Genomic DNA, 10,655 nt, shown 5'->3' with positions numbered 1-10,655 from the left:
TACTTTTCACTCCCTTCAGTGGTGTGGCTGAACATGGACGATGCACAGGTGAGTGATCATCAGATTTATTGTGGGGAAACTGAGGGGTCAGGGTTTAGCATAGTTTGCTGGTTTCACTGATCTAGCACACCATCCAAACCTGGTGAATAATTAGTCTGTTGAATCAGGAGTGTTCAAAAAGGAAAATCAGCACACTGTGCAGGAATTCCCCCGTCCTGTAGCTAACAGGAAGAAGAATGCTTAATACACAGGACATACAATTAGCATCAAATAACAGCAGATGTAATGTTAGCACAACTGCTTGAGCAAAACATTGTGCAAGTGTTAAAGGGCTCATAGCCTACGTTTTTCTTGCATTTTATTTCTCCCGCATGAGGTCCACTTAGAACATTTGTGAGGATTTATGTATCTATATTTATGGGCTAGAATTCAAACATTTTTTTTTTTTTTACAAATATACTTGAGAAGAAATGAATGTATAATGTTTTGAAAATACTTAATGTCAATACTTGATGGTGGTAACCAGAAAGGTCTCGTATGGAGGAATTGGCACCACTTCCTCATCTGAGTATTTTCCCACTGCAGCTCCAAAACAAGTGTAGATTTGAAAACAGAACTCTTTAAGTCAAATTCTTGTTCAAAGAGCTGGAAATGAAAGACCTAAAACTAATTGTTTGAGAACGTCTGTTTCAAATTTAACCTGAGTTCTGCGATATGAGGTCACACACCCTGATTGTTCTTTTTTTTTAAATTGTTGAATAGCATCAGTCAGAAAGAAATGCAGTGTGTAAAACTGAAAGTCTATAGACTCGTAGGCCGCTGATCCGCTATGAGTAGTGTTGTTAAATTGGGTATATGAGTAATCGTTCCTACATTCACTGTATACATGTACATGACATTAGACCGGTTTATACTGAGTCCATGTTTGGTGCAGTTAGTATTTTTTTTCAGACATCTGCAGAACCAGGAGTGTTTTTTTTCATATTCAATGTATTTTGACATCATTTATTCATTATTTGGCATCCCTACAACCCTTATAAGAGTTGTCAGCAAAGGTGTAGCCAATGTGTGGCCAATGAGCCCTAGCACAAAGCATGGCCACCCTTCTGGCCACCCCAGTTACGAAAACCAAGACAGTCAACCATCATCCATAAAGCAGAAAAAAGCTGTCCTGGCTACCCTTTGTGAACTATTATGCTTTATGGTGAAAATCTGCCATCAGGATAGTTAGTTACTGATCAGTTCTACGAGTCTGATGATGCCACATCTAGTAATTACCATATCTTGCTGTGATGGGCTTATTTTGCTGAGCAAACAGGTGAGTGAACGTGCACTGGGTTCCTTCAGCAGTGCTGCTCTAAACTGCACTATTAAATAGGCTATGTGATAGTAATTTGTTAACTATCATAAATTGGTCAGCTATATATAACTGTTAATTATTGAATTTTTTGCTTTATGTTTGTAATGTTTTGCTTTTATGGTTTGTAATTTGTTTGCTGCCTATCCTGGCCAGGACACTTTCTAAATTTCATATGTAACATTTTTCCTGGTTAAATAAATGTAAATGAAAAATACACTTGGACTATTATATAATGCCAACAAAAGCTACGCAGGTATGTAGCTTTAGCTCAGTTATATCAGAGGCTTGCTAACAGTAAGACAGTTAGAAGTTGCATATCCGATTATGATAAACCTATGAAAATGAGGTGTTGCCGTGCCATGCAGCATAACCAACAGCAGAGGACTTTTATTCTAACATGAATAAAATAGTAATAGTGGTGACCCACAGAAGATCGCAAGTGACCTTCATGGTGCAATACCAAGGTTAGCAGCCCTTTCTTGAGTCACAGTTTGGCTGTCAGGTGGTTTGACCCCAGGAAAACCATGAAAATGTGTTATTATTATAATGTTCATATATTTAAATTAAAATAAAATGAAACTAAAGTAAAAAATAAAATTAAAGAACAAAAGTTTAAATTGGTGTCCAATAACAAAGACAACTTTATACAAGTTTTAAGTCATGGTAAATCTGATTAAATATCAATTGATTATTACTATTTATGTCTGGTTGCACCACCTGACATCACCTGGATGAAAAAATGATGATCTTGGTTAAAATGAATTTACACCTTTACAGCAGCTGTGAAACAAATATAAATACACTGAACAGAATCTAGCAGGTATAAAAATGCGGCTCACATCTGTTTTTTACTGAGAATTTTTCAAATAATAATGTTGAAGCCTTATTTATCATTGACCCAGAAGGTAAAAATTAGAACAAAACTATTTGTTTGTAACACTGAAATAAATTAAGACTTTACTGAAAAATATTCATAAGGTTGTAATAAATACTGTGCAAATACAATTTACACAACAATCCACATCAATGAAATAAAGTTTGTTAATATGCTGCTGAAATATTGCACTACTTTTGATTACCAATAATCAATTATGATCTTACTCAAATCCCAGCTGAATGATGATAAGTCCGAGCATGGATGCCAAACTGTTAGTTATAGACAAATAGCAGAACTGTAACTACAGCCAACAGTCTAGAACCCAGGCTGGGAAGCCTTCTAGCAGGATCTCAGTAAAGAGTCCAGGTATATTACACAAAGCAGATTCACTGCTTTAACACAAAAACTTCTGAGCTGGTTGGTAGCTTGTTGTCTGATGATTAAATTAAGCAACACTTTCTGACTCAGTCCATAACTAAGATGATGATGAAAACTGAGATCTTGAGTATGATGGCAGCGGTGATGCTGCTCCTGCTGATGAAAACAAAAATCTGATGATTATAATGTCCAGTGGTTCACGATTGATAATTGTATCAGGAATTGTCAATCTGTTCAGTCTTCCTCACAGTCTAAAACACAGCGATGTCAGCAATAATACTGATGACAACACTGAAGATGTTTTGAATGGTGATGATGGTGCTGATCTCCTCTTCATGAGTCCTGATGTCTCTAATGGTTTTGAGTCCGTGGCTGAGATAATAATGATGAAGCAGTGGTGATGCTGCTGCTGATGAAAATAAATGCTGAAGATAAAGTCCAGAGATGGTGATGACTGTATCAGGGATGGTGAGAATCTGTCCAGTCTTCTTTATGGTCAAATCACCAGTGATAGCAACGGTACAGATAATGATGAAAAGATTTATGATGGCTTGAACAGTGATGATTAGATGGCACTGATCTTCTCGCCATGAGTCCTGATGTCTCGACTGTTCCTGCTGTACTTCCTCCCAAGGCTTCCTTTGACAAACATCTTCTGATCTGGTCCAGAATCTGAACAGTCCTTTTGTCTTAAGTGTTTTGATGACATTCAAAAACCACTGCGGTCTAGAGGCTCAAATTCAGGAAGAACGCTACACTGGAACCCTGGATGAAGAAAGAAAGAAAGAAAGAAAAAAGGAAGGAAGAAAGAAAGAAAGAAAAAGACAGATTAAGATATTCTAAACATGGTTGAATTAAATCTGATAGACGTGTTAAGGTATCACATATCTGGTAATGTTAAAAGATAATGAGAAAAGAACAAATGGAGTAATTAAAAGAGAGAGATCTAAAGTGCTCCAGACAGAGTCATAAACATTGAAATTGCTGCATTTGCCCTTTACCTCTGATTATTTTTGCTGACTGAGAACTTTAAATCTTTTAAAGTCTTTTAACTTTAAATCAAGTACATATATAGATAATACTCTGATTTGATGAAAAAAAAAAATTATATTTTGCAAAGACTCCACATTTATGTATGCCTTTACAACTGACACTAAGGAGAACTCTTTATTATTAAAAATTTAGGATAAGATGTGACCAAAATCATTCTGACAAGTTTGATGTAAATTGTTCTATTCTAGAGGAACTTACGAAGTCAGAATTGTTCACAGTGGTAATGATAGGAAACAGATGTCTGAAGAGCTTAAAGCTCCCTCACAGAAAGCTGCAACACGAAATGGTTATGAATACACTTTCTGATGCCAATATTTTACAGTAGTTTTGAGATAATGTTATGGACTAAAACAAATTTAATCAATTAAAATTACGGGTACGTGCAGGGTGTTGTAAGGCAGTATAGTCCCTAATAAAATCTTATTTTTTTCAGATGTGTTACTATTTTACTATCACAAAGATTACATATAAAACACATGTAGGTTCTCTATTTTGGATATTAAATAAAATGCCTATATTTGCACTGTAGACATCATGAACCCTGGTAACTATCAGCAGCACTATGAAGAAATCTAAATCGTCACGTTTCTCTACAATGAACTATTTCATATCAAACCACTCTGAATGACTTTGTTTATACTGCAATAATTTAATTATGCAGAAATTCCAAACAATTACTGTTATTCTCCTTTAAAATTAATATTATTTCATACCATGTTTCCAGTCTAGAGATGAGTAGATGTGATGATCCACTGTCATGCTCTCAGAGGTAAACATTCAGGGGCTCTCCTGGTTACACAGAAAACTACATCTGAAAAACACACATACATACACACACACATACACACACACACACACACACACACACACACACACACTCTCACAGAATGTTAGAAAAAACAATATAATTTGCATTACAAAACTGCAGTTACTATAATAATGAAATAAAAGATATATAAAATCAGAGTGTAGACTGTTTGTGATTAAAAGCCTGGTGGGGGTCCTTTTGGTTTGCTGGAAACCAGGAACGGTGCTGGCGTCTCAAGGATTCTTGTATTGCTGGACTGATGAGTCCTGAAACAGCCCTCTGAATCAATGGACACCACCTTCCGTGTATTTGACACTTTGGTTTGCTGCAAAACACACATAGAGAAATGCTGAAAATGCATAAACTTATATTTGGACACAATTTTACAGAACTACTATGTTGCAATCTATTAATTGGAACTGCAAAAGTACAGAACTAACCAGTGTAACATTCTGCAGTGATGTCTCCACTGATTCAGTGCGAAGGTAGATGGACGCTTCGCTGATTGATGTTCCAATGCGCTGAATGAGCAGATGAGATGTTGATAAAAATATCTAAATAGGGAAATCTGGTAGCAGAAGTCTTGTAGCCCAAGTGAGATTATAGCTTTACCTTGATGCAGGCCACAGCACTGACAGTAGCGAAGTGCTGAGGAGGAAGCTGTAAAATCAGTAAACACTATGAGGTTAAATGAAAAAGGCAGTAAAACAGACAGAGACAACAGAAAATATAATCACAGTGAAAATATGAACCTGCTCCAATAACTGAGACTCACCTCTGGGAACAAATAGTAAAATTCGTTGCTGAGCACCCAGCAGTGCTCAGACTCCAGCCCCTCACAGGTGGTCTTATGCTGGAGCTTCAACTCCACCAGCTGCAGGAATCATGTGAAAACATCTTATCAACTTCACCATTGTCAAAAATCAAACTACAACAGTCAATAAAGTGTTTCTCTGAGATGAAAACTGTATAATTAGCAAAATAATCAGCTGAAACGAACCTTCGTGCTGTCAAAAAGTGGCTGTGAGAAGGTGTGAGCAAACATCCTGTTTGCTCTGTGCAAAGCTTGGCAGAGCTGCTACAGAGACAGAGGAAAAGAGAATATAAAGTGTTTAGGGGAGACTGAGATATTAAGCAGACATTAGCACTAAAAATCTTCTTTCTTTGTATTGAAACATTGTGTGAAGAGCTGAATTTTACCTTAATTCTCACCAGCGCTCCACAAGAACGAGGTGGAATTAAGACTGCCTGCTCCCAGCTGAGCACAGAAACCTCCTACAGCAAAGACAAATACATTGTTAATACAGGGATATTGGTGTACTCAAGTATGAATCACTATCTTTATGATCTTTAGCCATTTCAAACTGATAAGTAAGAAAGACCACCTGTCGCATGGGGGCACAGCCTGAAGAAGAGATGGCCCTGCTTGTGTTCCTCCGTTCCTGAGGAAAATAGTTTAAATAGAAACTGACATATTCAGGATCCTGAAAGGCTCGTACAATGTTAAGATTAATCTGCAGCACTGATCACAAATTCTCCTGAATGAAACGCAGCTGAAGGGTCACTACGAGCTGACCGTTTGTTACTCTGGGACCGAATTACAGAAACATCTTATCTCTAAAATCTTATCTGTTTATTTACCATGAGAACTTCAGTTAGGACTGAATTTAGGACAAAAGCCATTACAGAACAACAGTTCCTCACTTCATAATCTTATCCTAACTCCAGATAACAGTATTGCAGAAACATCCTAACTAGACAAAACTTCCTAAATATTGTCCTAATATTAAAACAACACCAGTGTTATAATAACTTAACTCTGTTTCTGTTGTTTCTAAACAACTATGACAGGTAGGATAGTTCAGTTCTAGCAAAATGACATTATATTTATCACTTTTGAGATGTTTTCCTTTTTTAATTCTATGTTTTAAAAAACCCGCACACTGCAGACTCGATCTCCACCGTCTCCTTTTATTGCCTTCGTGTGTTCATGTTGATGAAGAATCCTCTAATAAGATATTACAGTGATGGTGGTGAATAATGAGGAGACAGAGCTGATCGTGTGTCTGTTTATTAGGAGGAATAACGTTGGCGCTGCTGATTAAAGGGAAGTAGAACTGACACTGTTCTGATAAACAGCACGGAGCTCTCACTAATTCACAACTTACAGCTGATCACACTTTAGTTTTCACCTTTTTTACATCCATAACTGCAGCTTTCTGACAAACTGACCTACATTTGTAACATTATTGTAAAGACGTGTTTACGTCTCAGCTGTGCAAGTATGGTCAGTTGCTAGGTAACAGACATAACAACTGATTATCGACCTCCATCGAGTAGTTTAGGATTTATTAACTTGAGATAAAATACTGTAAAATAGGATAAAATTCCTAAATTAAGATAAGATTAAGATAAGATTAGCTTCTGTAATATAAATCTGTAAAATAATCGGATTTTAGTCTTGTCACATAACACGTTTCTGTAATATGGCCCCTTTAAGGAAACCTGTTGCCATAGCAACCCCAGACTCAGCCTAGCTTTAGGCTAAAGTCAGCTAACGCTACTAACACAAAACAAATCTGTAAATAAGTGAGTGAGACAGCAGTAAGTTACACTGCAATAGACAGCTTCTCTACTAAGCTTTAAATGCGGGCCCGGTTAGGGCCGCTGAGTGTGAGAGAGGGACATGAGTGTGCTCTTCAATAAAAAGTGCATTTTTTAAAAGTGTTTCTCCCCAAAAACACCCTCAGACCTGTTTTACACTGAACTGCTGCAGTTCAGAAAACGCTGTCAGGATCAGCAGCACTAAGTTTCGCTCTCTACAGTCGTTCTTCTACATCAAGTGTCTCTCTTAGCGCTCTATGCTAGCAGAAATATCCGCTCGCTAACTCACCGTCGCAGTCGTCCGTCTGGGTCGCAGCATCTTCGGCCCTCGTCGCCCGCTGTCCGTCCAGAATCCGCCGCCACCTGTAAAGAAAAAAACAAGAGGTCACAGCTGCTGCTGAAATACCAGCGGCACAAAGAACCGCTGGCCGCAGCTGAGCGCCGAGGAGAACCAAAGGAAGCTTCATCTCAAAGCAGGAGTGTCGGTTGATTCGCTGTGACTGAGAGCTCGAGTGAAAGCAGGTTGATCGTTTGGGTGTCGGTGAACGACTGAACGAGTTTAGAACTTCAGCTTCATTAGAGTTCTATGGAACGTTCTTTCACCTTGGTAACGTTCTTTAGTTCAAAACATGTTTAAGTTACGTGACAACAGTGTTTGAAACATTCAGTCCATTAAATCTCACATCTCACCTCAGCTCTGTAAACTTCCTCAACACTCGATCAGTGGCTTGATTTTGTTAATAATTCAGCAGACAGGTCGCTTTATTTTCAGTAAATCTAGCATTGATTGTGTTAATGTTGCCGAATTTAAAACAATAGACTTTAATCATCTACAGTTTCCTAAAAGGCGCCTTTAATGATGGCTGAACTCCTCTGAGTCTGATACAAGAAACTTTCATACAAGGTGGAAAAAAGCGGAGATTTGAGCGCAAATACTCAAATTAACACCCACCAGTACCTTATTTACATATCATTTACATTAAGCAGCTCTGATTCATGCAAATATTTCAGTGGAGCCAATTAAACATCAGTATTAAGCAGCTCGTGAGCCAATGGCCATGCTCGTAGGCGGAGTTTGAGATCGAGCACTGAGTGCACAGCTCCCCCCACTGACCAAACTTTGTATTGTTAAAATTAGGACGACTGGAAAAATAAAATGTTAAATGAACAAATATTTAAAACGGTAAAATGATTAATCAGTTTCCTAAAATAATAAATATTTAAATTCTGCAGTATTGCAGTGTATGAGATGCTTCTGCATTAGCAATTTGTTGAATCATTTAGGGGTCTAAATTGTTTCTATCTACCTTTCAAGGGTAATCCCAAAGACATTTCAAACTTTCTGCATTATGAAATCAGTGAGATGTAAACAAATGAGAAAAATGTGAAATGCTCTGTTCTAGAGAAACTCTCCAAATCAGAGATTTTCACCGGGTGGTGATAGGAACCAGACATCTGAAGCACTTAATGCTTTTAAAAGCTCCATTAAAAAAGTTGCTTGAAGAAATTATTAAGGTTTCACTGCTTGATCGCTAAGACACTTTTATGATAGTTTCTCTATGATTAACCATTTCACATTAAACCACTCTAAATAATTTCCACTAAACAAGGGAGAAATTTTGACAAATCTGTGAAGTTCCCCTTTAAAAGCAGGGACCCCCAAGGCCTCAAACACAAATCGGACCCTGATTTAGTGAATGAACCTTTAATGGGAGTTTAAGTTCGTCTTGTGGTTTGATAACTATTGCACAGAGAAAGCTGTCAACTGTCGTCTCCCATTGTAAATAACAATGTAAGACAAATAAGAAAGATGATGTAGAGAGATTAACACAGTAGCTCTGTGTAAAGGAGATTTAGACTGTATTTACTGTAAAAAAGCTCTACAAGTGGAATAAAATCAGAGTCTTAATCCTGCTGTGTCTTACAGGAAATTCTCCCCAAAAGAACATAAAAGACAAGATGGAGATGAACAGAGACAACGCTGAGCAGTTTTTATAGCTTGTCGCTTGTTGTGATGGGAAGTTTGATTCACTTTTACTTTATCAATCTTTACTGTCCTTAAATCTCACCTCACCTAATATATACTCTTTATTTTCACCTCCTCCATGTTCAACAACGTCTGATTATACTTTCAACAAAATAGTTTCTGTACGCACAGTCAGATTTTATAAAAGGGTGGAATTAAAAGAATAATATGGAGAAAATTCGTAATTATGGGTCAATATCAATGTAATGTGCCTTCAGTGTCCCCAACATAGTCCTTTAAACATCATACAAATGTTGTGAAACAATATTTTTTGTTACGTTTTAGAGGCATTTTAAAGGCATTTTAAAGGCATTTAGATTGTTCATAAAAATATTAACCTATTCAAACATATACAAGATTTGCTGGTCACTCTGTTATGTTGGGATGACTGCCCCTTTAAGAAACTGACCTTTGACATCAGTGACATCACAACCTTCATATTGTTTTATCTGCATGGACTGAAGGCACCTGCTGTATATTCAATAAATATATAAGTTAATATCACCTAATATTTCTCACATTGTCTCCATAATTAGCTGAGGTCAATCTTAACATGTCCACTCTGTCATGGTGAAATATTGAGTAAATTAAAAGAATTTTAGAATATCAAAATAAATCTTTGAAACAAAAGTGTCATCTTGAACATTTCAACATGTCTGCAGCTGTAGGTCAACCATGTGTTCATCATTTACTAACCTTAGCTAAAATTGTCCACCCTGAGTGTCCACACTATCGTGCATCTTGTTTCTTTGTTGTTTTCTTGTTGTTGTTCTTGTTTTTTATACAAAATAGTAGTTTCTATTAGCTGTTAAAATACTGATGTTAAAAGAGGAAAACTGTTTTCACAAGGTTTTAAAACAGGTTCATTCTTCATCCCGTCACTCATCACACTGCAACAAGAGCACTTAAATGTTTGTTATTGCCATTTTTGTAAATACAAAATGTTCTTGTTCAGCCTGTCATATCCTGGTCCACCTCATCATCTTAATGTTTTATTAGAATAAATCAGTAATTCTTCACAGATATACAAACTATCATATTTAATTTATACACACACACACACACACACATATATATATATATATATGTGTGTGTGTGTGTGTGTGCATAAAACAGTGAGTAATTCAAGTAACTGTATTGCAATGTGCTTTCAAAGATCTTACTCTTACTATTGATTGGGGAGAAAAGGATGTTGGATGTGGACACAGTGGAGAAAGGAATACATTTTTATAACAAACTCCATCATTTTCAGGGGTCGTAAGAATTACTGTTGAAAAGAGGACAGTGTTTCTCTGAAAATGAGTCTATAGTTTCTACAGTACTTCATAAACATCATTTATATGGGTTGTCTTTATCCATGAGAGGGTGGAAACAACTTGTGATTGCATCATAAGATGTTGACTTGGCATTGCAAAATAAAAGTGTTTAAGCTTCACACAGATGTGTTCTGTGTAGTCTATAGCCTTTCAGCGATGATGCATATTTAAAGATATTAAAAATCTTGTCATTTTTTGAAAATTATGAGGTCCCAAAGGCTCAGCATACTAAT

At 36.7% G+C, this 10,655-nt stretch overlaps 1 pseudogene; it reads right to left on the bottom strand.

Annotated features, from left to right (window-relative positions):
* Nucleotides 1-502: 502 nt before the first annotated feature.
* Nucleotides 503-1,096, bottom strand: LOC118811077 (annotated as a pseudogene).
* Between the last annotated feature and the right edge of the window lie 9,559 nt (nucleotides 1,097-10,655).

Source organism: Colossoma macropomum, unplaced genomic scaffold (assembly GCF_904425465.1).
Source record: "Colossoma macropomum unplaced genomic scaffold, Colossoma_macropomum, whole genome shotgun sequence".
Classification (NCBI taxonomy): domain Eukaryota; kingdom Metazoa; phylum Chordata; class Actinopteri; order Characiformes; family Serrasalmidae; genus Colossoma; species Colossoma macropomum.
The sequence above is the reverse complement of the archived record's forward strand: the minus strand, read 5'-3'. Positions and strand labels throughout refer to the sequence as shown.